This window comes from Microtus oregoni, unplaced genomic scaffold, assembly GCF_018167655.1.
Source record: "Microtus oregoni isolate MIOR12 unplaced genomic scaffold, Mior012 000037F_ref0000500, whole genome shotgun sequence".
NCBI lineage: Eukaryota > Metazoa > Chordata > Mammalia > Rodentia > Cricetidae > Microtus > Microtus oregoni.
Window position 1 is genome coordinate 19,552,148 of NW_024543096.1, and position 17,344 is coordinate 19,569,491.

General features: G+C 39.5%; 1 protein-coding gene across 2 annotated transcripts in view; it reads left to right on the forward strand.

Moving 5' to 3' along the window:
- The first annotated feature begins 12,509 nt into the window (after nucleotides 1-12,509).
- LOC121433273 (sodium channel protein type 2 subunit alpha-like) overlaps nucleotides 12,510-17,344 on the forward strand; it is a 116,001-nt gene continuing 111,166 nt past the window's right edge. For both annotated transcript variants that reach the window (XM_041631637.1, XM_041631639.1), the window contains exon 1: nucleotides 12,510-12,733. The gene's annotated coding sequence lies outside the window, so the exon portion shown is untranslated. The remainder of the gene's footprint in view (nucleotides 12,734-17,344) is intronic.

The following is a 17,344-nucleotide window of genomic DNA, read 5'->3' on the forward strand; positions in this document are numbered from 1 at the left end:
AAGAAGTACTTCCGAGCAGCAGCTGAGTTCGATATCCTACCTGCTCCTTCTCTATGAGGCTTGCTAACCTGCCACGGGAGACAAACTGTTTCTGTCGCATCTGCTTCAAAGATGGAAGCTTCTGTGGCCAGTTGCCATGTCCTGTGCTTATAATCCAAGCCTTGAAGAAGGTGGGCTTGCTGCATAACCAGGCCTTGCCTCATAAAAACAAAAAAGGAAAGAGGAAGAGAAGATGGAATGAAGGAAGGGGAAGGAGGGAAGAGGCTTCTTAAAAAGTCTTTGAAATATAGGTACCTTATGCAATCTGGTCAAAACTGTTCAACAGATGTTTCTCGTATCAGGGTTTCGTGCCGCCTTCAGAATCTATCTGCAACTTTGCAATATGTGTCTGTAATAGCTATACTAAGTATGAGAATGAGACTTAAGGTCACCTCTTGTCTTCATTAAAAAAATCTTTATTTTTCATAAGACCATAAAATTAACAAATTTTAAATACACAGTAATGAAAATAATGGCATAGGAAGTAAATTACAATTAGAATACATTTAATTCATAATTAACTTTGCCACTGAATGCCATAGAATTGAAACTATTAGACTGTCAAACTTCTTTGCAAGAAAAGCAATATGCGAAGTCATACTTAAAAATACAGTCAAGGTTTATTTTCCTGAACATCAAGTTTATTTAAGACTTAGGCAGGGGCTCCAGAGATGGTGCTGACAACTAAAACACTGAGATTTGGACAAGATAGAGGGCAAGAACAGGAAGGGGAAAGTTTGTTGGTGATCTACACCATGTTGTGGCTTTTCCCCCAAGACTGCAAGCTAGTTCTAGTTAGTCAAGTGGCGAATTCAGCAAACATATCAAGAAGTTTGCACTGGACATTTCTAGAAGTACGCTAACAACTATGGGTTGTTGTTTTCTTTATTAGGGAAGTCAGGTTTTGATCTCTTCCTTTCTGGTAACCCCGGAAGCTTGTTATGCCCACTCATGCTATAAAATTTGTCCTATTTGGCCATTCGGTTGGGTTTCCTTCTCATCCACCCCAAGGTGACTTGCTTCCCGTGGGGAAGCCTGCATAGAACACACTGATGTGGCTAAGCTCAGGCACATGACGAGACAGGAACAGTGAAAGAGGGTTTGTTCCTGTGTCTCCGGGTTAAAACAACACCTTACTGGAGGGACAAAGCGAGGAAAGGAGAGCCGGGAAGCTATTCCTGGTGCCGCTCTGATCCTTTGCTGCTGCCCACAGTGTTAATAATACTTCGTTCGGCACCCACACTCACACTTCCAGCCCAGCTGGGACTCTTCTGACTAGCAGTTCGCCTTTTGCTTTCACAGAGATTGAGTAAAATGGAGGAGGTGCGGCAAGGACAGAATTAAATAAATAGTGATAGCTCAATGTGACAGGGCCTTACCTCCATGCCAGCGGGAGAAAAGACAAGCAAGTTGAGTCCTATGGCCACTGTTGTCAGACTCTTCCTGGCAATAATGCCAACACAGGCCCAAAGCAGTTGACGATTTCAGAAATATCCCTGCAAGCACCCTTCATGTGGTGGATTCTCGTGGCATCCTTGTGCGTCTAGAGGAGAGAGGATCTATAGTACTGTGTGCCAAGTGACTTGGCTTTTAGGTGGTCGGGGCAAATCTTCAGAGCTTGCTAAATGGATGACGCTGGAAAGAAAGACATGAAAGAAAAGAAATGAAAAAAAAATGTTTCCAAGAAGAGAGAGGGTTGTGTGTGTGAAAATTGTTGTTGTAACAAGAAGGATTCACCCATCTTTAAGCTAAGGAAGCATTGTGGAGACGAGGTGAGGGTCTCTCAGCAAAGACCAAGAAAATAAGAATGTTCTCCCAAAGTACATTGCTAAGCCCATACCCTTGGACAAAAATGAGTCACAGAATGGCTTTTAGAAGGGACAGCTGTGATTAGTTCTTTACTTAGTAAAAATTATTCTGAAGAAAGAAACGATAGCTCAGCCATTAAGAGCACTGGCTGCTTTTCCGAGGACACAGGTTTGACTCCCAGCACCCAAATGGTGGCTCTCAGACCCAGGGTATCTAACACCTTTTTCTTACCTACACAGGCAGCAGGCATGTACCTGGTGCTCAGATCCACATGCAAAAGAAACACCCATATGTATAAAATAAGATAAAATAAATTATTGGGAGTCTAGTTATTAGTGATTAGCACACAGCGTAGTTTTTTTCTCCCCCCAAATTGGCAGCTGCCAGTTGAGAACCAGTCCCATCATCCTACCCAGAATGCAGTTTCCAACTTGCCAACTGGAAACATCGTTTCCTCTCTCAAAGAAGCCACGCTGGAGGAAAGTGAGTGGGATTGGGGCTAATATAAGAGAAGTCTTTAAAATACGTTTGAAGCTATAGTTTCAAAAAAAAAGTGTCTACAACTATTAACTAGCCCATTGGATATGAAGCGTCGGATCAATATTGGCTTGAATCAAACACGGTGCTCTTTACACTCAAAAGGCCCTTCCCATGTGGAGATAGTTGGAGAGGAAAGACAGAGAAGCATCAGGAGCAGATGAGCAGGAGGCCTGCGCACGGGCACACCGGGGAAACCTGAGCTTGCTGTGTCGAGCAGCACAATTGCCATTCTGTTTGTCCCAAAGGCACAACTCCCACTCGTGTATTTTAGGCTCTCTGTGCTGGTGCCCTGTTCTAAACTTACGAGCATGGATGACTACTAACTAACAAGTGTTAAAAATACTGATGTAGCTTGGGAATTTTTTTTTTAATGTGTGGGTGAAGAATCTTCCTTCTTTCCAAAGTTCAATTGGAGAAGGCTTCTTAATGCTTGTTTTCAAACACACACATTTGGATGCTATGAGATCTGTTCACTGAAGTCATATGGATTCACCTTTTTTTTTTATTCATTTGGGACTCATGGCTATCAATTCACGAAGTATTCTGACCATACTTGAGATGACAGTGACAGCTGTAGATCCCTCCATCCTTTTCAGAGCAGCTGAGCTACATTGGCTGCTCCCTTTATAACCAGAGCAGTTCAACAGATCAATGTTTCCAATACAGCATGCTGTAAAACATTAGTCTCTAGAGATAGTTCAAAGAGGGGAAATGGCTTCTTACAGAAGGATCTCTGCTAAAAAAAAAAAAAAAACACAATTCATGTTAGTCCTTTAAAGACCTGAAGCACATTCCAGGAACAAATAAGTTTTCAGTTGATTGCTTGCTCTGCAATCCTCTCTTCTTCCCATTGGCCAGGGTGTGGGGTTGAATGCCAGGTAACCCCAAATATAAAATTGAGGACAACATACGAGGAAGGAAGAGTCAGAAAACAGGACCCAGACAACCTCAAGAAACTGAACCTATCTTAGTAGTCCGTTCTCTCCAACGAAAAGTAATATTTTATCCTTTTTGAGTTTGGGTGTTTTCTGGTTTTCATTGTTATACTATGCAGCTTGCAATTTATTTGTTATGCTCAAAGTTCTTATTTTTATTATTTTTCTCATTTTGTTTGATATTTAATACTTACACTAGTAGATATAGCATGTTATACCAATACACGCATTTTGCTCCCTAGGGGACCAGCCTCCAACAGCACAGGGCTCAAAAGGAATCCATGGAGCAGACATACTATGGCTTCTTTATCTGAGGTGGAAAGGGAAAAGATACTCACATATTCTCTTGATGGTTTCCCTCAGAACTTTTCTTTATTTTTCTTTTGTATTCTGGTTCTATAGTCTGAATTCTCTTTTTTTTTTATCTCTATCCAGAGATGTCCCTTCTGTCTCTCTTGATTTTTCCTTCTCAGTCTCTATCTTTATTCTTGACGTTTTCTTCCAACTCTATCTCTGTTCTTCCTTATTCTCTCATTCTTGATGTCTTTCTTCTCCTTCTATCTTTATTCTTTCTCTAACAGCTCATATACCCCAGCAAATTCTTTCCGGCAATATAAAAATTACAATGTGGCTACATTCTATTTTTCAAGTGAATGATTACTGTGAACACAAGCAAAAAAAAGGCATGTTTTCCATATCTCTTACACAATTAAACATTTTATATATGACAGGTGAAAAACAAATTATCCCCAAGAACTCACACTCATACCCAAGCGATTTGTTATAGATTAACTGTGTAAGCAAGGAAAGTATTCTCAGCCAGTTCTTTCTCTGACAAGCTGTGTTTTCTGGTTACAAAGAAAGGACCAATCACTTTATTACTTATCTTGATAGGTAATCTTATAAGGAGTCTTAAAGAAACAAGAAACCTAAATATTTATATGTGAAAAAAATCAGTCAGCTCTACTTTAAATCTTTATGATACGTACCTGCTCATCAATAGTTTTTTTTTTTTAAATATCAGGAGATTGAGAGGAGAAATGGGTATATGTAATTAATCATCACCTTTGGTCATCAATCAATCCTGGTAAGAAAGGCACGTCAGCTAACGATAATTGGGCTGCTTTGTTCTCGTTCCCTGACCTTAACAGGTTCCTCACTCAACTATGTGGCTTTCTAAAACTTTAGATTGTCTTCTTGGGTTTTCACCTCAAAGCTATTTAACAAAAACATCTTAGTCTAACTTTAAGTTATTTTCAAAACTTTGTTTTAGCTATCCATGCACACCAAAACCTGGGACATCCCCCAACATTAAGGTTAAAAGAATTCAAGTCAATCTGGCTCCTAATACTCAATTATTTTTCTTAATCATTAACCTAAGCCACAGTCTATAAAACTCCTCGATAGAAACTCATGTGTTCCAGCTGTGTAATACTTCCTTGTTTTATTTTTTAATCATCAAAATTCTATTTAAAATAATGTAACTGGTGAGAGACAAAAATTGAGGGAGGGAAAGAGGAGGAGAGAGAGGGGAGATGAAAGGTGATTGGTGATGGATATGTAGATAACAGATAGCTATAGATGATAGAGAGAGAGAGGAGATAAATTTTAAACAGATGATAAGTAAAAGGCAGATAATAAACATCCATCCTGGCTTAAGGTTTATTATGAGAAGTGACTCGCAAAAGGTGGAAGCAGAGGAGCTCCCTGGCAAGCCATCTTCAAGTTGGATAACTAAGGAAGGTAGTAGCATGACTTGGGTTATGGACTAGAGAAGCCAACAGTATAAGATCTTAGTATGAGGTCAGAGGTTTGATAATAGGGTAGACCACGAATTCAAGTCTCAACCAAAAGTTGTGGAATCTAAAAAACAGATATCTAAAGGTAAAAGAAAAGGGGTACCTTAGCTCCTGAAAGAAAACAGAAAGTGGACATAGGAGCCACCTAGCTCTCATTTAGAAATCATTTTAGCACACCTCTGACTGGTGTTCAAATTCTTGAAAATCCTGGGAGATTTCTGTCTTCCAAGGCAGCTGTCCACTCACAGAGAGATGATGGAAATTCTCTTGCGCTGCACAGAGAGTTATAGTAACAACAATCAGAACCATTGTGAACCAGAAGTAACCTCTCTGAATCTCCCACTGTCCTACTGTCTATATGTATATATAAACCTATATCTTAAAAATTGTTCAGTTATTATCTTTCATTGTCCAGCATTTTCATATATTCAAGTGTTTTGTGTGTATGCGTGTGTGTGCTCCACTTCTCCAACACACGACCTCATCATTAGAACTCTAGTTCAATTTGAATTTCAAAATTCCTATCTTGTATTCTTGACTTGCCACCATCTTCATTTATATTTGGTAATATAGCTTTGGACTTTGCTGTAACTGTGGTTTAGGATATTTCTGGTCATTATCTTTTTACCTTTAGTGTGTACTGTACATATATGTGTGTGGTATATGTGTATATATACATATAAGTATGCAGGCGCACTACCCTGTTACTGAACATGGGCTTGCCAGAGGTTGAATTGGGGAATCTTCCTCTATCATAGACTTCTATTTTTTTAGAGACACGGTCTCTCACTGAGCTTTGGGTTCAAGATTTATTTTTAGATTGACTAGCGACTGAGAAAGAGGATCCACACCTGTCTCTACCGTTTTTGGATTATAGGTGTATTCCACCATACCTCACTTTTATGTGGGTTCTTAGAATCCAAACTCAAGTCCTCATGCATGGGGAAGTGAAGCTCAGCCCTGGCAGCACGAGGGATGCTTGGTACATGTGTCCACACATCGTGTCATTCTATCACTTTCTGGTCTGAAGCACAATTAATAAAAATTCAGGGTCAGAAATTGGGGTTCAACCTGAAGATCAGGAAAGCAAAACATCCAGCCACTGGTTCTTACATTGACCTTAGTCTACAATAGCGATCCTTCCTCTAGGAGTCTCAGAATGAGACTGTATGTGAGAGCTGTCTCCCCTCATCTTATATTCCTCTCTAGGGTTGGGATTAAAGGTGTGCACCACTGTGACTAAAGGCATACACCACGCAATTTCTATGGCAACCAGTAAGGCTACTGGGATTAAAGGTGTGTGTTACCATGATCTTGTTTGTAAGGCTGAGCAGTGGGACTGTTTTACTCTTAGATCTTCGGGCAGACTTTATTTATTAAAATGCATTTGAAATGCCACTACCCTGGTCATTGATGCGAAGCTATTAATCTTATCATCCTGCCTGTCACATTTACTGATTTTGAAAAGGTGAAATGTTTTATATGATCTTTGAATAGATTTGAAGCCTTTGCTTACCCAAAAGATCTATTTTCTTGCCGGGCGGTGGTGGCGCACGCCTTTAATCCCAGCACTTGGGAGGCAGAGGCAGGCGGATCTTTGTGAGTTCGAGACCAGCCTGGTCTACAAGAGCTAGTTCCGGGACAGGCTCCAAAACCACAGAGAAACCCTGTCTCGAAAAAACTAAAAAAAAAAAAAAAAAGATCTATTTTCTTCCACTCTGTTTAGAGGCCTGGATGGTAGGACGGGAGTATACTGGGAGGACATTGCTTTCTCGGAAAAACCCTGCCCCACTTTGTTTATTCAGGATGCTGATTCTGATGAGAAGAGGTTCCATTAGAAATAAAGTCTTCTTTGAGACCTGGGTTACCCTTTGATCTGTGTCACTAATTGATTATAACTGGTCACAGTCTGAAGGCATCCCTGCTTGTCCAAGGCCCTCCTAGATCCTTTTCCTGTACCAGTGTATATATCTGTGGCTATATATCTTGATAGTGACATTTTATTCCAGGAACAGACCCATTTAAGCTACTTCTTTTATTTCAAAATCACTATTTCTACTTTAGTATTTACTGGCTGCTCTTACATGGGGATTTTGTGTTAACAATTTCAGACCAAGAAGATGCCCCACTTTAATCAAATCAGCAGAACAAATGATCGATTAAATAGACGCGTCTTAGCGAGCTTTCTGTCCCTGTAACAAAATACCTTCAATAGCTAACTTATGAGGAGGTAAGTTGAAGGCCCACTTAAGAAAACCATGCCAGGCAGTAGTGATGCACACCTTTAATCCCAGCACTCAGGAGGCAGAGGCAGGTGGATCTCTGTGAGTTCGAGGCCAGCCTGGTCTACAAGAGCTAGTTCCAGGACAGCTAGGACTGTTACACAAAGAAATCTTATCTTGAAAAACAAAACAAAACCCCAAGGGAAAAAAAGAGAGAAAACCATATCAAAACAACCAGTTCAGGCCTTGAAGAACTAAATGCCTGTGATTTCATCTCTTCATCCTATGGAGATGCTTCCAGAAGCTTTTGTTGAGAACAATTAGCAACAAGATTATTTTTTCCTCTCTTGTGTTCTCTAGACCACAGAGAACCGAATTTGCCAGAAAGAAAAGCAGAGATTTACCTAAAGCACACTAATCAAGTGAGCCTTTTTTTAAAAAAAAAAAAAAAAGCGCATAATGACTATTGTCAGCAATAACAAGGAAGACGTGCTTAGAAAAACACTGTCAAATGTGACCACAAGAACGATCAGAGAAGACAAACCTGATGATCAGTCCTCTGCTGGTCACGGGGATATTTGTGAGCCTTGCTGGGTCTATGGTGGTGTAGGGGTCGGCCAATGTGAGTTTGTATGACTGGGTCTTTACGATGCCAGATTTAGTTGTTTGCTCCAGGAAAAAACACACCTCCCAATTAGCAGTGTCAGGACAACCTAAACGTACTCACTTATCCACAGCAGGGAGCTGCCAGCCAGCAGAACTGTATTTCTGGAGCCACACACAGGAGCTTGCGAAGCTTACGGCAACTGTAAGAACTCGTGGCCCCTGAGTCCTGGAACGCTGCTCTCTTTTAGGAACTTCTAGAAAAGGAAGGAACTGGGATGGGGGTTCTCTATGGGTCTTGTGTTTCTCCTTATCCTTCACCGCCCCCCCGTCTCCCATATGATCATCTGTGAGACCGTCCCAAGTCTCCTCTCACCCTCATTCCTTCTGGTTCCTTTTCTGCTACTCCTTCCATCCTTGGCAAACCTGTTCTTAAAGGCCAGAGTGAAAAGAGCTGTTCGCAAAGAGAACCTTCCTTTGCCATTTCACCCTCCTGACTCACAAAGCTGATGAATAACTTAGACAAGAACGAAATTCTAAAGGTCAGTGGAATCACTTCCTCAGTTTGCTTCTTTGTCTCAAGCAGTACCCAGAAGGAACGCAAGTGCCAAAAACCAGAGCCTGAGTGAAGATTAGCGTGTGTCATTTTCTAGCTTTCTCTCCCTGCTTTTTAAACAAAAATAATAATAATTATAATGAAAATTACTTCACAGACCTGTTTGAGAGTTAATGACACAATTTGTGCAAACTGCTTACTCAGCAGCACACTACCGCCTCAAAAATATACAATAAACTTTTTTTTTAACATTCTCTCTTTCAAAGACAGGAAAATATGCTACTTCTTCAAATTTTGTTTATGGAAATTAAAAGGTCTTGCTAGCCTAGTTTCTGTCCTGTTTTTGTTTTTTCATCTCTCTATGTATAATATGCTGTGCTGATCAGGTTTTATCCTTTCAGAGAAACTAGAGTCACTGGGAAGGAAAGACTCTCACTTGGAGATTTGGGTCTATCAAATTGGCTTATGGGACATGTCTGTGGGGCCTTTTTTGACAGTTGATTGCTGAGAGAGGGGCCAGCACCTTGTGGGCAGTGTCATATCTATGCAAGCGGTCCTAGGTTCTATAGGAAAGCCAACTGGGCCAGTCATAAGAGCAAGCCAGTAAGCAGTGGTCCTCGGTGGTCTCTGCTTCAGCTCCTGCCTTCAGGTTCCTGACTTGGGTTCCTGCTATGACTTCCCTTCATGGTGAACTGTAAACTGGAAGGTGAAATAAACCCTTCCTCCCCATGCTGCTTTTGGCCATGCCTTCTTCTACAGACATAGAGAGCAAACTTGGGCATATGCCGTGAAATGTCACTAACTTGTGCTAAGTGGAACTAGTGTGGTAAGATTTTTATCTCATCAATATTAGCAGGCTGCGGACATAGCATGAGAGAGCTACTCCTTGAGGCCTAGAAGGATACTTCAGAATTAATAACACTTTATGCTTTTACAGAAGACCTAAGTTTGGTTCCCAATAGCCATGTCAGGAAGCTTCCAACCTCCTGTAAGTCAGGTTCTGTGGGATTGGATGCCCTCTTCTGACCCCCCTTGGTGCCTGCATCCATGTGTACATATCTACACATAGACACACAAGCAGATACATAATTAAAAATAGAATAAATCTGTAAAAAGTCTTCTCCTTGTATTGTGAAGGTCTGTGATGCTCTAACAAATGATAAATATAGGGGAAGCTTTAGACATGGAATCAGATTTTTTGAACTGTCCTGAATTGGCAATGAAGTAGTTAAAAGATGCTAGCAGACTTCGGTGTGACTAAAACTGTATAAATTAAACCATGGCTGGGAATTTTGCATTCACTTTTATTTTCTTGATGTATATATTTTACATATGGATAACCGAGGCAAGAAAAAAGGGAAACAACATTAGGTATAAACAAGACTTGGAGTTTTATTGTTTTCTGTATCAGATGACTGATATGGGTAGGTAAGTAAAAAGAAAATATAAAAAAGCATGCGTGCCTCAATCAAGGGTCAAAATTTGTTTGAAGCAAAATAGGAAAGTTTTTCTTCTAATCTTAAAATAATTTTGAAAGTAAAGATATTAAAAATAAGTATCTGGTATCTATGGTTAACTCAAAGCAACACAGAAGGACCGTGTCACTGGGAAACCACGTCATGGGCTTATTGCTGCTAGCAAGGTCATTCTCAAACTCAACCTGATTTCCAAGGGGGGAAAAAAGTGGACTCTGTATGTAAATATGGGTATATATGCACAAATTGTTATGCATAAACACACAAATACCTAGCACAGGAAACAGCGTTGATATTTTGCATATTTTCTTAAAACAGATAAAATGTTATAGATGAGAATAAAGGTTCAATGGTCACCTCAGAATCTGCTTATTCCAGGAAAGTGCAGGCAGGAAGTAAGATCTGCATAATGCTAATTTACCCATATTTGGCAGAATGCTGCTGAAAACAGCCCAGGAATATAGAACTTCAGTTCCAAGACAGGCATTATCAATTCAACACACTTAGCAGATACTGTATGAGTGTCCACGTGTGTGTGTGTGCATGATACAAACATATAGTTTAGATAGCCTAATGAAAGTGAATGACATTTACTTCATTGATTTCACACTTTATGCAGGCATATTAAGGAGAACATAGGAATTAAAACACAAAAACAGAAGCATTTGTACAATGAAATTACAAAAATAATGCACATATCCTTTTTCTGTACATTCATTCATATTTGGGCATAATTCATGTTTCAGGTATGCATTTAAGACCCAGTCTCAGAGATGTGACCAAATAGAAGTTACTATAAAGAGATTAGACTAGAGAGAGCAAGGATAAGACAAAACTCAGATAAGAGACAAAGGTGTGAACCACACTCTGAGCACATGGCTAGACACTGGTTTTAACGGGAAGGATGCAAGTAGCCAGTGGGATGTTTTAAGGAGCACGTGACACAACCCACAGTTTAGAGAAATTATCCTAGCCATTGCACCACATAAACCATGTCAACTGAACATTGGATTTTTAAAAGCTTGTGATGTTATGTCTATAGATACACACAGTTCAAAGACAGGTTAGGCATGTGCCCCTAAAGAATAAAATTTGCTCTAAAAATTATTGGAGAAACACCTACTTGTTATGAAAATATTTAAATACTACAGAGGTTATTGTAAAAATCCCCTGTTTAATATAAATATTAGTTAAAATATTTTAATAGTATTTCATGTTTGGGGCAGCTCAATATTTGATCATATCAGATAGGAGACATATTTTTTAAAAAAAACAGAAAACTTAATTGATGATGGCATAATCTATGTAACAGAACTTCGGCACACAGACAGTGAAATCTAAAATCATTTTTTTAGACTCGTCAACATTACGACCTCTGATTTACATACAACTAATCACGTATTAGATACTATTATTTATCAGGCTGATTTGGAACATCTTACCTTTAACTTTTGAGTTATATGTATATGTGTGCACACATGTGAGTTTGTGACCATGACTGCAGTGCCTGCGGAGTCTAGAACAAAGCATCAGATCATCTGGAGCTGGAATTACAGGAAGTTAGAAGCCCCCTAACATGAGTGCTGGGCATCAAACTCAGGTCCTCTGAAAGAGAGGTGAATGCTCTTAATCACCAAGCCATCTTTCCAGCTCCTAAGTCAGAACTCGTAAGACTAAAACTTCTATCACATTTTACGAAGATTTTGTTTATGTCAGTTAGCTTAAAACCTAGGGTCACTCCAAGAGAGCCTGTAACTGGGTTTCAGGACCACGGACAGCACCAGGTTCTGGGCCCTGATTCCTGACCCTTCTTAATCACATTGGTGTTGACGAAACACAGACCTACCTTTTTTTTTAATTTCAAGTGGATTATGACCCACGTTTTCACAAAAAAAAAAAAAATGTATAAAATGAAGTAAGTAACCTAATGCATATTGAACTGATCACATACGTAGTAAAACTTTGGTTTTCTGACTTGTTTAACGATCAGAAAATTTTTAATTCAGCTCCTACCCTCCTAATGAGACCTAGCTTCACACTATAGCACAACACAATCGTCATATTTCAGACTGCCTGTACACTTTGAAATGTTTCAGAAATCTTCAACTGGTCATTATTCTGTTAAACACAGAAGAAAACATACCTCTCCACAAAAAGATGACCAATAACAGTACGATTAATTGTAACAATTATTTCCATATAGCAATTTTAGTAATGTCATGATAATTTAATTCTTATTTTAACGTAATACAAACAAATCCTTCAAAAGTTGAACTATAACTTTTTGAATTAATAGTATGATAATGACTTTTCTATGTTTTATTTGTGGCTAATTAAGGTAGTTGAAGTCAAATACATTAGAATTCTGAATGATATATACCATTTAATCTTATTTGTTGAATGCTGTTCTGCCAAAGGAACTTGAATTACAGTGATTCCACTTACGGCCAGGAGATGGAGCTGTCCCGCAAGCGGCTCCCTTAGATTTATTTATTTATTTATTTTAATTTAGCACGCTGTTTTCTAACAGACAGTGGGTACCATCGAGTGAGTGAGTGTCAGAACAGAAAGCTAAGGCAGAAGCGGAGAGGATGCAGTGAGTGTCCTGTCTTGGCTCTTCTTTTTTAGTAAGGACATTACACATGTGAGATTTTACTTTCTGCTGTAGGCTGAATTCTAGAGACCCGCATTGGAGACTGCTAGATTCATCACGCACATGGATTCTGTGCTATGATTACCATTCCCTTTATTTCAGGTAAGCAAGCATGATTCTATTTTTGTCGCCTTGGTGAATCATTATCCTGCCAAATGATGGCATTTGAATTAAGATGTGCTTTGTAATCTTGTATTCAAACCCAAAAGGTTCGGATGCTTTAATTCTGGTTGTGCTGCATTTAAAAAAAAAAAAAAATCTCCCTATGCCAAAATGATCACTGGCTGGGCCATGCTGTATTTTCACGTTTCCTCGGCTTCTCGGGCATTCGTGTCGGTGGCTGGATTTGTTTGACTTGGGAAGATAAAGCTTTCAGAGTGAGGGATGGGCCTTCTCCTCACAAGGGGAATACTGATGCTTAATGCGCTGAACAAATCATAGAGAGGTAACGAAGCCGATTAACATGGCAGTGCCTCTGCCGGAGCCAGCGACTGAGCCCCCTGGGCACAGCTTAAGAGGCACTCCAGCGTCCTGAGCCCAAGGCCTTTGGAACCATCGCTCCCACAGGGATGTTGGGATTCTGTGTGCTTTTGTTTTAACCTTTCCGAATGGTATGTAAGGCACTTCTCTCCCATGAGTGAAGATTGATGTAATGTGTTTAATAGACTCCTAGCGACAGCGTTTGACTCGCCCTCCCCCATATGAGCAGAACATGAAAACTCATTAATGGTTGGGAGAAATTGATTTTCCTTATTTGTGAAGAAAGGGTGGTAGACATTTAGAATAGTTCATCTTGTGGAAAGTGTTCACATTTTAAATTATTTTAGGTCATGTGATGTTAGCTGTGCCACAGAGTGGAATGACTCAGGAGGTGGAAATGGCATGCAACAACCTTTCTTCCTCCTGCTCTTCATGATTTCTCATAAAGGTTCTTTTATGGTTATCATCAGTATAATCAGGGAATAAAATATAGACATGTCATATTCAAAAGCCGGGGTTAAAAATTTGACTCAACATTTGGCGTGATGTTAATGAATTTTTAAAATGCATAAAAAATATTTTTGTAAGATGGTTAGCTGTGTCACTCCCTGTTGTGGAGACACGTGTGTGTGTGTGTGTGTGTGTGTGTGTGTGTGGTGTGTGTGTGTGTGTGTGTGTAGGTGGCAGGCAGTGGAGTGTATGCATCCAGGATGTTTCTAGCTCAGTCATCGTTTTCCTGTAAAAAGGTAGTTGGCTGTGTCTGAGGTTCTGAAAGCTGTGGGGGTTTGAGATGTTTAGGAATACTGAAAAAAATATATAATTTGACTATGTAGAATCTACCCAGAGTTCCCAGTAATGCGTAGGCGAATACATAGGTTGATTGAATCACAGATTTTTATGTAGCATATATCCATATCCCATGTAAAGAAGAGCAACTGTAGCTGACAGGCTACATGGACTTGACATTAGATGAGTTGTTACACTCAGAAGTCTGGGCTCAATTAACAGCAGCAGGAAAGACTAGTACCCTGACTGGCAGTTTTCAGTTTCTTCTACAGCAATTATCTTCACTGTGAACATATCCAAATAGTATATTCCAGATGTGCTGATATTGACTCTTGAAGATGTTGACTTGGTAAATTCTGTAAAATAGTTCCTTTCAGTGTATGTTGCACAAGGGATTATCATATACAGGGCTAAATTTTCTCAAAGTTCTTTCCAAAAGCCACAAGAAAACAGCTCAATTAAACCGCTATGGAGATTGTATTCCTTAATACTGTATTTTCAGTTTATATTAGGGATATTGTCTACCTTGTGCTCATGCATGACATAGGCAGCCTTAGAGAGGCTCATCAGTCTGTTTCCTGCCCTGTAGGATACTCTGTATACAGAGAGAGCGATACGTGGATGCTTACTTAGGTGGTTCTGGGTACAGATATATACTTCTTCAATACCTGGAGAGAAGAAGGGCATTGACATGTGTCGTTTCTACACACTTGTTGGTGGAATGCCATGTCTTTATCCAAGAATGGTCCATGGTAGGAACTGAAAAGTCATTACAGGAACTGGAGAGAGGACTCAGCAGCTAACAGGAAGTGCTGCTTTTGCAGAGGGACCTGCATTCAGTTCCTAGAATCCACTCTGGGCAGAGTACAATTTTCGATAGCTCTAGTTCCAGGGAATCTAACCCTCTCTTCTGCCATCATTGAATGCTCCATTCACAGGGCATGTTCATTCGCAGATACACACACAATTTAAAAATAAAACAGACCTTTCCAAAAGAAAATTTGCTTCAGAGGATATGACACTTTATCCCGAACTCTGTGGAACATCTACCTATTTACTTAAACACCATTACCCCTCCACACACACACACACTGACACACACATACACATAAATAAAAAGCTAAATAAACTGGGCATTGTGGTGTATACCTTTAATCCCAACACTTGAGAGGCTGAGGCAAGGGGATCTCTGAGAGCTTGAGGACAGCCTGGTCTACAAAACAAGTTCCAGGACAGCCAGAGCTACACAGACAAACCCTGTCTCAAACAACTAAAACAAATAAAAAATAAAATAGATTTTAAATGGAAATATACATGTGCAGATGCTCTCATTACTTAAAATATTATAATAAAGAAAGGAGATGAAGAAAATGAGAAAAGAGAGTGGGACCAGGATGTGGGGGCCTGGTTCATGCTAGGTACCATGCAACAACTTAGCTTCAGAGTTACTGATGATAGAAATCTCAGGAAAAATAAATTTGAAATGGAATAAACATCATTCGATAATTTTTAAAAGTTTACTATAAATTAACAACATATTTTAGGCATAGAGTTGAGATGAGCATATATAAAGAAAAAACGAAACAGGAAAATTTTGGAGAATGAGCAATAATCCAATATATTTATAGCTTCTTGTTTGCTTATTTTATTTTTGTTGTTATTTTATTTGGGGCTAGCTACTAAAATTAAAGGAAGAAATTTGGTTTTCAGTGTTAAACATTCAAAACATTCAAGCAAACTTTCATGCTGAGAGAAAATTTGATGTCAAATTAGAGTAAATGTTAATTTAAGGCTGAACTTACAACATATGAAGTCATAGGGATTATTTAAGTCTCACACAAATGCAAATCCACAGGGTACAGAAGTACAGCTAAATTATTGGCGTGTAATCTTCAGGTTTGGAGAGCAAGGAAAATCTAGAAAGGATATTAATTCATCACAGGAAGTGACGGGAAAGGCTAGACGACTATCAATACTATAGGAGACACAGTAAATAAACTATATTTCTAAACAAGAATTAGAAACAGTAAAAAGTCTGTAAAGCTGTTGGTTGGCCTGGCACCAGGATGAAGGCAATGAACTTAGTTTTGGTCAGTAAGTCTTAGGTGAACATCAAGACATTAGAAAACTGACCATGATCAGAGTTTCTGTGGAGAAATGAGGCAGTGGAGAAGTCTGTTTAAATATTAGGGAACTGACAAGTCAAAGTTAAGGTGATGCTCTACAGGATAGAGAGGAAGGTACCTTTGACAAAAATTCATTTCAGTTAGGATCATAGAAAAAAATAGTCTATAAGTCATTGGAGAGATTGAGGAGAGAAGCAACAATCACAGTGTGAGGAGAGACAGGAAACAAGGTTCAGGGTCTGTTTAAAGCATAAGACCAGATTTATGCATATTAAAAAAAAAAACCATGAGACCAGGAGGTGAGGGGCACCGACTCTTCTTCCAGAGGACCTATGTTGGATTCCCAGCACCCACGTGGCAACTCACAGCCGTCTAAAAACTCCAGTTCTAGAAGATCAACCACCCTCTTCTGGCCTCTGTGGGCACTGAACACACGTACACACAGACATACACACAGGCAAAGATTCCATACACAAGCAATTAAAAATAAACAAATCTTAAGAAAAAAAAAACAAGTCACAAGACCAGAGGAGATAGGTGATGTTTCAAAACAATGCAATGGCAGTCATTTGGAGTGGTTTGCCCTTGTCTGTACAATAGAACATGTGATCTCTTTAAATCTATTGATTGCTCAGAATGGGTCATTTGTAGCATATGGACTTTCTTGAAGGACTAATTAATCCTCAGTAGCAAAACACTTTCCTGCAGAGCACAGTTTGGTCTCATTAATCCTTGAATGAGCGGCTTGTAACACTGCTTCACAGAAAAGTACAGCACACATATTTCCATCATCTTTCTCAAGGATCACTTAAAACTTGCTCTTGGTTGCTCATGTGCACACCTATTGCACACATAGTGGTTTGAGTGGGATATCCTCCGTAGGCTCAAATGTTTAAAGGCTTCACCAGGTAGTTCTGTTCTTTGTGGAAGCTGAGGAAGTACAGCCTTGTTGGAGAAAGTGTGTCCCTGGACAGGCTTTGAGAGTTTAAAGACCATCACCACTTCCAGTTCACTCTCTTTGCTTCATGCTTGCAGTTCAAGATGTGAGCTCTCAACATCTCTTACTGTTGCTGTGCTTTGCTGCCGTGATTACCCTCTGGAATCATAAGCCCAAAGAAAATCTTCTCTTTTTTAAGTTGTCTTGGCCATGATGCGTTATAGCGGCAGAAAGGTAACTAATACAATGCATCAGTACTCTGGGCTAGTTTTCCCACTTCTGAATGAATACTTCAAGTTCTTTACTCAACTATCTCATGTCATTGGTACTTTAACAAGATGTATGTAAAGAGAAAAGTCTCCGTGTTCACAAACATCCTTTACT